This window comes from Artemia franciscana, chromosome 15 (assembly GCF_032884065.1).
Source record: "Artemia franciscana chromosome 15, ASM3288406v1, whole genome shotgun sequence".
In the NCBI taxonomy this organism is placed as follows: Eukaryota; Metazoa; Arthropoda; class Branchiopoda; order Anostraca; family Artemiidae; genus Artemia; species Artemia franciscana.
This window is the reverse complement of record NC_088877.1, coordinates 23,301,669-23,314,461: the sequence shown is the minus strand read 5'-3', so window position 1 is coordinate 23,314,461 and position 12,793 is coordinate 23,301,669. Positions and strand designations below refer to the sequence as shown.

The window sequence follows — 12,793 nt, the reverse complement described above, 5'->3', positions numbered from 1 at the left end:
GGGGGGGGGGTTAATTCTGAAAAACTAAGAAAATGAGGTATTTTTAACTTACGAACGGGTGATCGGATCTCAGTGGAATTTGATATTTAGAAGGATGTCGTGTCTCAGAGCTCTTATTCTAAATCCCGACCGGATCTGGTGACATTGGGGTGGATTTGGAAGGGGGAAACCTAAAACTTGGAAAACACTTAGAGTGGAGGGATCGTGATGAAACTTGGTGGGAAAAATAAGCACAAGTCCTAGATACATATCGACATAACCGGAACGGATCCGCTCTCTTTGGGGTAGTTTGGGGGGGGGGGGGTGTTAATTCTGAAAAATTAGAAAAAATGAGGTATTTTTAACTTACGAACGGGTGATCGGATCACAATGAAATTTGACATTTAAAAGGCTATCGTGTCTCAAAGCTCTTATTTTAAGTCGCGACCGGATCTGGTAACATTGGGGGAGTTTGGGGTGGGGGAGCCTAAAATGATGGAAAACGCTTAGATTGGAGGGATCGGGATGAAACTTGGTGGGAAAAATAAGCAGAAGTCTTAGATACGTGATTTACATAATTGGAACGGATCCGCTCTATTGGGGGGGGGGGGGTAATTCTGAAAAATTAGAAAAAATGACGTATTTTTAACTTACGAAGGAGTGATCGGATCTTCATGAAACTTCATATTTAGAAGGACCTCGTAACTCAGCTCTCTTTTTTAAATCTCAACCTGATCCAGCGTCATTGGGGGGGGGGGCAGTTGGGGGGAACAGAAATCTTAGAAAATACTTAAAGCGGAGAGATCAGGATGAAACTGGATGGAAAGAATAAAAACCTGTCCAAGATACGTTACTGACATAACCGGACCGGATCTGCTCTCTTTGGTGGAGCTGGGGGGGGGGGGTAATTTTGAAAATTGAGGTATTTGTAACCTATGAAAGGGTGACCAGATCTTAATGAAATTTGATATTAAGAAGGATCTTGTGCTTTAAAGCTCTAATTTTAAATTCCGACCAGATCCTGTGACATTGGGGGGAGTTGGAGGGGAAACCGGAATTCTTGGAAAACTTGAAAATTGGGGTATTTTTATCTTACAAATAGGTGATCGAATCTTAATGAAATTTGATGATTAGAATGAATTCATGTCTCAGAGCTCTTATTTCAAATCCCGAACAGATGTTTTGACATTGGGGGGAGTTGGAGGGGGAAATCTTGGAAAGCACTTGGAGTGGAGACGCGTGATTGACGTAACTCTACTGGATTTGCTCTCTTTGGAGGAGTTGGGGGGAGGGGTTCAGCGATTTCGCGAGTTTGGTTCTTCTGGACGTGCTATGACGATGAAAATTGGTAGGCGTGTCAGGGAGCGGCACAAATTGACTTGATAAAGTCGTTTTCCCAGATTCGAACATCTGGGGGGCTAAAGGAAGAGGAAAAATTAGAAAAAATGAGGTATTTATAACTTACGAGTGGGTGAGCGGATCTTAATGAATCAATCAATTGATTCTTAGAATTTTTTTAGAGCTCATACCATATGAGCTCTTGGCTCTTAGCTCTTCTTACCTCGTCACAAGTGCCATATGAGCTCTTAGCTCTTGTTGTGTTTTATTGCTTAAATTTTTGTGTTTAGAGCTTTGGTTGTTATTGGGCTGAGTTACTCCTTACGTAAAGTGAACTATTCGATTCACTGACCAGGCTTGTAATCACACAGTTCGTAGTAATGAACTGTAGTAAGGAGCGACCCGGCTCAATACTAACCGAAACTCTAAAAACAGAATTTTTATAACAATAGTTACATCAAAAGAATCGCATTTTAATGCTATTTTAGATATATAAGTTTCATTAAGTTTAAACTTACCCATCAAAAGTTACGAGCCTGAGAAAATTTGCCTTATTTTAGAAAACAGGGAAAAAACCCCTTAAAATTCATAGAATCTTACCGAAAATCACACCATCAGATTCAGCGTATCAGAGAACCCTACGGTAGAAGTTTCAGGCTCCTATCAACAAAGATGTGGAGTTTGTATTTTTGCCACAAGACAGATCACGGATGCGTGTTTATTTGTTAGTTTTTTGTTTTGTTTTTTCCCAGGGGTGATCGTATCGACCCAGTGGTCCTAGAATGCCATGAGAGGGCTCATTCTAACTGAATTTAAAAGTTCTAGTACCCTTTTTAAGTGACTAAAAAATTGGAGGGCACCTAGGCCCCCTCCCACGCTCATTTTTCCCCAAAGTCACCAGTTCAAAATTCTGAGATAGCCATTTTATTCAGCATTGTCGAAAAACCTAACAACTATGTCTTTGGGGACGACTTACTCCCCCGCAGTCCCCGTGGGAGGGGCTGCAAGTTACAAACTTTAACCAGTGTTTACATATAGTAATGGTTATTGGGAAGTGTACAGACGCTTTCAGAGGGATTTTTTGGTTGGGGGAGGGTTTGAGGGGAGGGGGTTATGCGGGGGAAACTTTCCATGGAGGAATTTGTCATAGGGTAAGAAAATTTCCATGAAGGGGGTACAGGACTTTTTAGTATTTTTTTAAAGAACAATGAAAAAATAAATATGAAAATCTTTTCTCAACTGAAAGTAAGGAGCAGCATTAAAACTTAAAACGAACAGAAATTTTTACGCATATGAGAGGTTTACCTCCTCCTAATACTACTAATTACTAATAACTCACTGCAGCACCAAGCCGCATGAGGCCAACACAGCTACGCACGCTCCTCCTCCAACCTAATCTGTTTAAAGCCTCCCTCTTTACACCCTCCCAGGAAGTTCCCATTTCTTTTAAATTTTTATTTATGACATCCTCCCAACCCAGACAAGGACGACCTACTTTCCGTGTAGCCCCAGACGGTTGGCAAAAAGGACAATCTTCGGTAATCTGTCATCCTTCATCCGTAGAACGTGGCCTAGCCATCTCAACCTTTCTTTCATTATAGCCCTAGAAAGCGGGATTGAACCACACTTTTTGTACAACCTACAGTTTGAAATACAGTCAGTCAGCCAGGTACCCAGAAAAATCCGTAGGCAATTTCTCTGGAAAACATCTAGTAAATTTCCATCTGCTTTTGGGAGTGAACATGCTTCAGAGCCATATTTGACCACTGTCATCACTGTAGCTTCCATTATTCTAATCTTGGTTTGTAGACTTATCTTTCTATTCTTCCAAACTTTTTTTTTAACTGTGAAAAAACACCCTGAGCCTTAGCTATTCTACTTTTAACATCTTCACTGCTCCCACCATCTTTTTTAATAATAATACCAAGGTAACGGAAGCTCCCAAACTGATCAATCTTTTCGTTACCTAATGTCACCTGTTCATCTTCACTTATTCCTAGCCCTAGTGACATAGTCTTCTTAACATTAATTTTCAAGCCTATTTTAGCACCCTGAACTCGCAAAACCTCCAAAAATTCATTCATTTTGCTAACACTTTCATCTAATATGCTTAAATCATCAGCATAATCCAAGTCCAGAGCGTTCTTCCTCCCCATTTGATTTTATGGTCTCCAATTGCCTTTCCTGTGCTCCTTAAGACGAAGTCCATCAAAATGATCCATATAAAGGGGGACAGAACACGACCCTGCTTAACTCTTGAGTTAATACAAAACCAGTTGCTAATCTCATTTCCTACCTTAACCGCAGCAGTATTATTCCCGTACATAGCACAAATCACTTTAATGTATTTTTCTGGTATACCATATAACGATAAGACCTTTGTTAACGCTCTTCTTTCAACAGAATCGAAAGCTTGCTCATAATCGATAAAACTGAGGACCAAAGGTGTTTTACCACGAAGGGACTTCTCAATTATTAACCTAAGAGTGAAAACATGGTCGACACATCCTCTGCCTTTTCTAAAACCGCATTGTTCTTCCCTTAAAACTTTGTCTACAGCATGTCTCAGTCTAAAAAGTATCATAGTACTCAGTAATTTGCTACCTACAGAGACCAGACTAATGCCTCGATAATTACAACACTCATTCTTGTCACCTTTCTTATACAGTGGTTTAATTAAGGTTTTCCTAAAATCATTGGGTACTTCCCCTTTATCAAAAATCATGTTCATAATCTTCAGTAGCTTATTCCTAACCTCAGAGCCACCATATTTAAGAAACTCTTTAATCATACTGTCAGCACCTGGGGTCTTATTATTTTTTAATCCTTTTAGTTGCCTTTTGAAATAATCAAAAAATTGGAGGGTAACTAGGCCTACTCCCCCGCTCCTATTTTCTCTCAAAATCATCCGATCAAAACTATGAGAAAGCCATTTAGCCATAAAAATAACTTGACTTACTGACTTAAGTCCCGTGCGGCCTTTGTGGCTGTATTGGGACTTCTTCTCTTCTGAACAAATGATGAATGTGGCGACGGTATTTCGATCTATCTGGCGCTAGACGAAGTAGCTGGGGGAGGTTATTGGCCGGGAAGTTGTCGGTCCATTTCTTACAGGGTCGGCCTCTGGGGCGCGTGCCGTGAACTCGTCCTTCGAATGTGATTTTTGGGAGCTGGTTGGCCGACATTCGCTGGATATGGCCAAGCCAGCGGAGTTGCTGTTTTCTGACCCGGTCCATGATGGTGCGGGGACAACGGAGTAGTTTTCGGAGGTCATCATTTGAGACTCGGTCAATGTAGGTGATCCCTGTAATGCGTCTAAGGCATTTAGTTTCAAATGCGGAGATTCTTCGCTCATCGTCAGCCTTTATTGACCAAGTTTCGCTTGAGTATAAAGCAATTGAGATTCGGAGAGAGTTGAAGAGTCGCACCTTCAGAGAAGTTGACAGAGTCTTGTTTTTCCAGATTTGCAAGAGGATCTTGAAGCTGGCGCCTGCCAGGTCAAGTCTCCGTTTGATCGATTTCGAGCAGTCGTTATCAGAAGTTAGGAGGCTCCCTAGGTAGACGAAGGAGTCAACATTTCCTACTGGCTCTCCTTTTATTGTTAGCTGCACGTTTCTTGAAGTAGGGTCTCCAGACACCCGCATAACCTTTGTTTTGGCTGTGTTAACGACCATTCCAAAGGCCTCGGTTGCCGACACTAGTTCGTCGGTGTCAGCTTCGAGTAGATGCTCTTGACTGTTCAGTTTTTCGATGTCATCTGCGTATGCCAATTTATCGATAAGCTTCCCTCCAATTTCTGCACTGTCAAAAAACGTTCAGAAATTAAATAAAAAAACAAGTTTTTTTTAACTGAGAGTAAGGAGCAATATTAAAACTTAAAACGAACAGAAATTACTCCGTATATGAAAGGGGCTGTTCCCTCCTCATCGCCCCGCTCTTTACGCTAAAGTTTTTACTGTTTTTGTAAAGTTTTAAAGTTTTTGTGTAAAGTTTTTTAAAAGTTAGAGTTGAGAGAAAGAGTCAAACTTTAGCGTAAAGAGCAAGTTTTACGTAGTTAAAAACATATATATATATATATATATATATATATATATATATATATATATATATATCTATATATCTATATTCACAGGTGGGACACAGTGACACAACTACAATGGCGCGTAACAAATTACGCGTGCGGGGGGGGGGGGGGGCGCGAAGCGCCACACCAACAGCTAGTATAGATATATAAATGACTTCCATGTTTTTTCTTTGTATGGAGGAGGTAGTCATATGAACTTTGTTTCTCGTGACCAAGAAAATCACAAATTTGGTTAGGGATGGGGAAGAGTGTTTGATGGTCTTGAATTGGTTAAAAACTGTTTGTTCCTGATTAGTAATATTTCAAGTGATCTTACGAATTATTTTCTAGCCAAAGTTTCCTAGAGTTTGCCAAGAATATACTCTAGAAACGAAACACGTACCTGAGGAATTCTCGAGTTATCAAATTTTGTTTTGATTGAATTCTGTGTATCACTGTAAAAGATATCTGGAAAGTTTATACATTATCTGTTTTTCAAATTCTCTCTAAATTCTCATAGGCCTACCTAATAACCCAGTCATAAGGGAGAAGAGCTCTAAAGAGGCAGGATACCTTTTTCAGTATTTGTCTGAGGCCTCAGACAAATACTTCTCTTTCTTGAGAAATTTTATCTGATAAAGCACTCCTCTTACACTCTCAACTCCCCCTCCCAACCAGAAATATTTTCTGGTATCTCCCTTCTCTCAAGCGTTTAGCCGATATACACCTTTGACGCCTATAGATATTTAATCTGCATGTTTTTGTTGACACCTTCGAAGTTTATTTATGAGGGATTTTATAAGTGACGTAGACTCACGGATTCTATCCCCTCAACATTTTCTTAGAAAGCCATGGAGATTCATCGGCCACTTGCTGCTCATGTGGTGAAAGCGCTTGCTCCGCTTATTTCATGGGAAGGAAATATTTGGAAAGTACTTTCTGGTTAGTTAGTGTATCGCGGAAAAGTTACTGGCTAACAAGTGATAAATACATTCTTCCTATTTCTGTGAAGACTGTTCGGTATCTTTGGATTTGTTTGTGTTTTGGTATGTATTGTTTGTTTTTTTTTTTCAGTTTGGTTTGTATAAATCAAAAGACCTTGTGTTAAGAAGCAGACATTTTCAAGGCGATAAAAGAAAAATGGATTTTGTGTTGTTTGGAATCTTATCAACATCATTTTTGTAAACAAAGAACGTTTTTTAATCGCGTCGAGATACGAAAAAAAAACAATCACTACGGGGCCTTTACTTTCAGTTATCCTGTAAGCGATAATTGGTGACAAAGAATATTGAAAAAAAACAACAACAACAAAAAACTATTAATTATTCGAAGAATCAAACTCAACAAGGTATTGTTTTTTGAGGGTCGAGAATTGGGACAGTGGCTTGAGATTCTGGATTTTGGGAAAATCATTTGGCTCCCGATGAGCTACCTAATCCGGATTTCGCTTTTTTGACGCAAACTTGTGAGATTTTGGAATGTTAATGGTCTTCTGAATACTAGCTTTTTCCACTAACCGTAAAATCTCCAAAGCCTATTGCGTCATTTGCGCTTTACTGAGAACAAAATATGCTATGAATATTTTTTTTTCATATACATAAAATTGGAAAGTAAAAAAAAAAAAAAATTGCAACTGGATAAAATCTTAGATGATGAGAATTGCCGGAACTAGTAGCCTTATCTGTCAAATGATCAGATTTTTTATATTAGTTCTTTCCAGTCGTTTTGATTATTATGTGATTTACTTCATACTTAAGTTTTCAAAAAGACACAAATGAAGCCTTTGGCATCAGAACTTGTATGGTCAGGGGGGACAGTTACCAACCTCTTGTTTGTAGTAGTTCTGTTCGTTTTAACTTGGACTTGAGAATTCATTTAATTTTTACTCATTTTAGGATGTATTTATTCATCTATATATGCATCTGTTATCATTATGTTTGACATTTTTATTCAATTTAATTTCTATTCGTTTTGGGTTTCAATTATTCTTTGATAGTGATTTTTGTTCGTTTTAAGTTTGAATTATTAGAGGACTTTATTTTACCTTGTCTTAACTTTAATATGGCTCTTAACTTTTCTTTGAATTGCTTTGACTTTATTTTACCTTGGCTCGTTACTTGTCTTTGAATAGCTTTTAAGAGATTTTTTTTTTTTAATTAATCTAAACAAGGTATACGATGCTGACCTTTTTTGAAAATCCTTGCGTGATTTTGCTTCTAAAAAGATACAAGGTGCCTATTTTCTTTGAAAAGTGTGCGTCCGGAGCTCTAGTGGTTTAAGGGAGGATGCTGTCGGAGAGACTGCAGTCTAACTCGGCATTTCCGGTACCACAATTTGAAAATGTGGATGCCAACTTATTCGAGCCAAGATTCAAAATGCTTGCTCTTTTACTATAAAGTTCACAGGGATTTTAAAAGTGAATTGTTGTTTTTGAATTATTGTTAAAATATAGACAAATATTTCTACAATTGTCAGTTTTTTGCTCTTTACGCAATTTAATGTCTTTTCATACTAGTCTTTCATACAGTCTGTTCAAAAATATTTGAGTATTGAAGCTAGTCCGATTTCTAACACCGATTTCTACTAAGATTCAAACTTTTGTTTTTTTTCAAAAGGTTTTTGAATTGTTGCAATCCCTTGTCAAAAAAGAGAATCACCATTTGTAATAATTAAAAATTTTCGCTTTTTGGGCCTCTCACTACTCATATTATATAACTGGTTGCGTTCAAAAAGGTTTTCTTTTTTAAGGTCTTTGAATTGTTGTAATCCCTTGTTAAAACATATACAAATATTTTTAGAATTACCAGTTTTTTGCTGTTTACGCAATTTAGTGTATTGTAATACTTTAGTCTTTTCAAAAATATTTGATTATTGCTAGTCGGATTTGTAACAACGATATGTACTTAGCTTGAAAATTTTAGTTTTCTTTTTTACGGTTTTTATGGCACTTGGTATTAACCAAGTGACATATAGCAATCGCCAATTCTGTCGGTCTGTCGGTCTGTTGGTCCCGGTTCTGCTACTTTAGGCAGTTCCAGGTAAGCTAGGACGATGAAATTTGGCAAGCGTATCAGGGACCGGACCAGATTAAATTAGAAATAGTCGTTTTCCCGATTTGACCATCTGGGGGGAGTGGGGGGCCGTTAATTCGGAAAAAATAGAAAAAATGAAGTATTTTTAACTTATGAGCGGGTGATGGGATCTTAATGAAACTTGATGTTTGGAATGATACTCTGTCTCAGAGCTCTTGTTTCAAATCCCGACCGGATCTGATGACATTGGGGGAGTTGGAGGGGGGAAACCTAAAATCTTGGAAAACACTTGGAGTGGAGGGATCGGGATGAAACTTGATGGGAAAAATAAGCACAAGTCCCAGATACATGGTTGACATAATCGGAACGGATCCGCTCTCTTTGGGGTAGCTAGGGGGGGGGGGGGTTGGTAATACTGAAAAATTAGAAAAAATTAGGTATTTTTAACTTACGAACGGGTGATCGGATCTCAGTGAAATTTGATGTTTAGAAGGATGTCGTGTCTTAGAGCTCTTATTTTAAATCCCGACCGGATCTGGTGACATTGGGGGGGATTTGGGAGGGGGAAACCTAAAACTTGGAAAACACTTAGAGTGGAGGGATCGGGATGAAACTTGGTGGGAAAAATAAACACAAGTCCTAGATACATGATTGACATAAACGGAAAGGATCCGCTCTCTTTGGGGTAATTGGCGGGGGGGTTATTTCTGAAAAATTAGAAAAAATGAGGTATTTTTAACTTACGAACGGGTGATCGGATCTCAATTAAATTTGATATTTAGAAGGATATCGTGTCTCAGAGCTCTTATTTTAAATCCCGACCGGATCTGGTGACATTTGGGGGGAGTTGGGTGGGGGAAACCTAAAACTTGGAAAACACTTAAGAGTGGAGGGATCGGGATGAAACTTGGTGGGAAAAATAAGCACAGGTCCTAGATACATGATTGACATAACCGGAACGGACCCGATCTCTCTGGGGTAGTTGGGGGAGGGGTTAATTCTGAATAATTAGAAAAAATGAGGTATTTTTAACTTACGAACGGGTGATCGGATCTCAATGAAATTTGATATTTAGAAGGATATCGTGTCTCAAAGCTCTTATTTTAAATCCTGACCGGATCTGGTGACATTGGGGGAAGTTTGGGGTGGGGGAACCTAAAATCATGGAAAACGCTTAGATTGGAGGGATCGGGATGAAACTTGCTGGGAAATATAAGCAGAAGTCTTACATACGTGATTTAAATAATTGGAACGGATCCGCTCTATTGGTGGGGGGATTAATTCTGAAAAATAAGAAAAAATTACGTATTTTTAACTTACGAAGGAGTGATCGGATCTTCATGCAACTTCATATTTAGAAGATCCTCGTAACTCAGATCCCTTATTTTAAATCTCAACCGGATCAAGCGTAATTGGGGGGGGGGCAGTTGGGGGGACCGGAAATCTTCGGAAATACTTAAATTGGTGAGATCAGGATGAAACTGGATGGGAAGAATAGAAACCTGTCTAAGATACGTGACTGACATAACCGGACCGGATCTGCTCTCTTTGGTGGAATTGCGGGGGGGGGGGGTAATTTTGAAAATTGAGGTATTTGTAACTTACGAAAGGGTGACCAGATCTTAATGAAATTTGATATTTAGAAGGATCTTGTGCTTTAAAGTTCTAATTTTAAATTCTGACCAGATCTTGGGACATTGGGGGGAGTTGGAGGGGGAAACCGGAATTCTTGGAAAACGTGAAAATTGGGGTATTTTTATCTTATGAATAGATGATCAGATCTTAATGAAATTTGATTTTTAGAAGGAATCCATGTCTCAGAGCTCTTATTTCAAATTCCGACTAGATCTTTCGACATTGGGGGGAGTTGGAGGGGGAAATCTTGGAAAAACACTTGGAGCGGAGGAATCGGGATGAAGCTTGGTGGATAGAATAAACAAATGTCCTTGATACGTGATTGACAGAATCGTACTGGATTCGTTCTCTTTGGAGGAGTTGGGGGGAGGGGTTCAGTGATTTGGCGAGTTTGGTGCTTCTGGACGTGCTAGGACGATGAAAATTCAAAAAACTAGAAAAAATTAGGTATTTATAACATACGAGTGGGTGATCGGATCTTAATGAATTTTGATATTTTGAAGGACATCGTGACTCAGACCTCTTATTTTAAACCCTGACCGGCATTAAGCCTCTTATTTTCCTTTTAAATCAATCTATTGATTCATAGAATTTTGCTAGAGCTCATACCATATGATCTCTTGGCTCTTAGCTCTTCTTGCCTCGTCACAAGTGCCATATGAGCTCTTAGCTCTTGTTTATTTTTGTTCACTGCCTTATAGAAATTAAACCCGTTTTTTCTTCAATAAATTTTCCATATGGTTTCACAGAAAACTGGACAACATCATGCTGTTGTTGTCGATTTTTCGACAACAACAAATTCCGAGATCCGTTGATTTTTGAATTTAAAAAAAGGGAATAGTGGTTGAAAAGGGAATTGGACAGATTGTTCAATTAAGTGGGCAGCCCAGTCAAGGTTAATTTTACCCCTTTGATTGCCGTTGTTACTGTCTCCCATTTATGCTACACCTCTCCGTGCATGAGTGTCCCTTCACAAATGCCGAGTCGTACCTGTTGGAGGTTCTCGCTGGGGAACACACGCAGGTTGACTACGGGTTGACTTACTTGAAAATTTTCCTCTCATGCATGTCACTCCACAACGCTGATACGAGTGGGTGATCGGATCTTAATGAATTTTGATATTTAGAAGGACATCGTGACTCAGAGCTCTTATTTTAAATCCTGACCGGCATTAAGCCTCTTATTTTCCTTTTTAAATCAATCTATTGATTCATAGAATTTTGAGCTCTTAGCTCTTGTTTATTTTTGTTCACTGCTTTATAGAAATTAAACCCGTTTTTTCTTCAATCGATTTTCCATATGGTTTCACAGAAAACTGGACAACATCATGCTGTTGTTGTCGATTTTTCGACAACAACAAATTCCGAGATCCGTTTATTTTTGAATTTAAAAAAAGGGAATAGTGTTGAAAAAGGGAATTGAACAGATTGTTCAATTAAGTGGGCAGCCCAGTCAAGGTTAATTTTACCCCTTTGATTGCCGTTGTTACTGTCTCCCATTTATGCTACACCTCTCCGTGCATGCGTGTCCCTTCACAAATGCCGAGTCGTACCTGTTGGAGGTTCTCGCTTGGGAACACACGCAGGTTGACTACGGGTTGACTTACTTGAAAATTTTCCTCTCATGCATGTCACTTCACAATGCTGATACGAGTGGGTGATCGGATCTTAATGAATTTTGATATTTAGAAGGACATCGTGACTCAGAGCTCTTATTTTAAATCCTGACCGGCATTTTGCAAATTTCATTTTAATAATTTATGTACGGAAAGCCAAAATCAGACATGCATTAATTCAAAAACTTTCAGAAATTACATAAAAAAACCCAGTTTTTTTAACTGAAAGTAAGGAGCGACATTAAAACTTAAAACGAACAGAAATTACTCCGTATATGAAATGGGTTGTCCCCTCCGCAATCCCTCGCTCTTTACGCTAAAGTTTGACTCTTTGCCACAATTCTGCTTTTTAAAACAATTAAAATCTTTAGCGTAAAGAGCGAGGGATTGCGGAGGGGACAACCCATTTCATATGCGGAGTAATTTCTGTTCGTTTTAAGTTTTAATGTCGCTCCTTACTTTCAGTTGAAAAAAAACTAGTTTTTTTTATGTAATCCTTTGTCAAAATATATACAGATATTTTTGCAATAACCAGTTTTTTGCTCTTTAAGCAGTTTAATGTAATTCTCCATACATGAAAATCTTCAATTTTTCCTCATAAGTGTGACAATTGTGACAACGTCATTGCATTAATGATGTATATAAAAATGACGTCACTCAGAAAAATAGTTTCTTTTTTCCAAAATTGAGGCTCTTAACGAATTTTCTCAAACTTCTGACCTATTTGAATTGTTTTTTAGGCCAGAATCTACCAGGATGCCAATTTTCCCTAAAAAATATGGAGCCGTTTTCGGGAAAAATGCATACATAAATAAATATACAAATATTGCTCATTTATAAAGATAGGATTTGCGTCTCATTTATTATTTGATAATATTTTTTTGGTCGCTTTAAGTTTGCATTATTATAGGAATTTATTTTACCTTGTCTTATATTTGAATAAAAAAAGATGTAATGTTTCATACGAAAAGAATCAATGGGTAATTTAACCCATTGATTGGGTAAAATTACCCATTAGTAAAATTAGTAAAATTACCCATAGTAAAAATATCCGATTCCAAACTTTCGAAAAGCTTTGCTTCTCATGATTAAGGACCTATCCCGATGCATCGTTCCATCGTTAGTTGTAAT

The 12,793-nt window shown here is 38.3% G+C and overlaps 2 protein-coding genes across 5 annotated transcripts in view; one reads left to right on the top strand and one right to left on the bottom strand.

Moving 5' to 3' along the window:
- Positions 1-12,793, top strand: part of LOC136036204 (protein O-mannosyl-transferase Tmtc3-like) — a 261,671-nt gene that overhangs the window by 8,763 nt on the left and 240,115 nt on the right. For 2 of the 4 annotated variants that reach the window (XM_065718291.1, XM_065718293.1), the window contains exon 1: positions 6,020-6,426. The exons of the other annotated variants lie outside the window; for them this stretch is intronic. The gene's annotated coding sequence lies outside the window, so the exon portion shown is untranslated. Of the gene's footprint in view, positions 1-6,019; positions 6,427-12,793 lie in introns of those variants that run through there. 4 annotated transcript variants of the gene reach the window in all.
- Positions 1-12,793, bottom strand: part of LOC136036202 (nuclear pore complex protein Nup205-like) — a 378,694-nt gene that overhangs the window by 144,314 nt on the left and 221,587 nt on the right. The window lies entirely within an intron of this gene.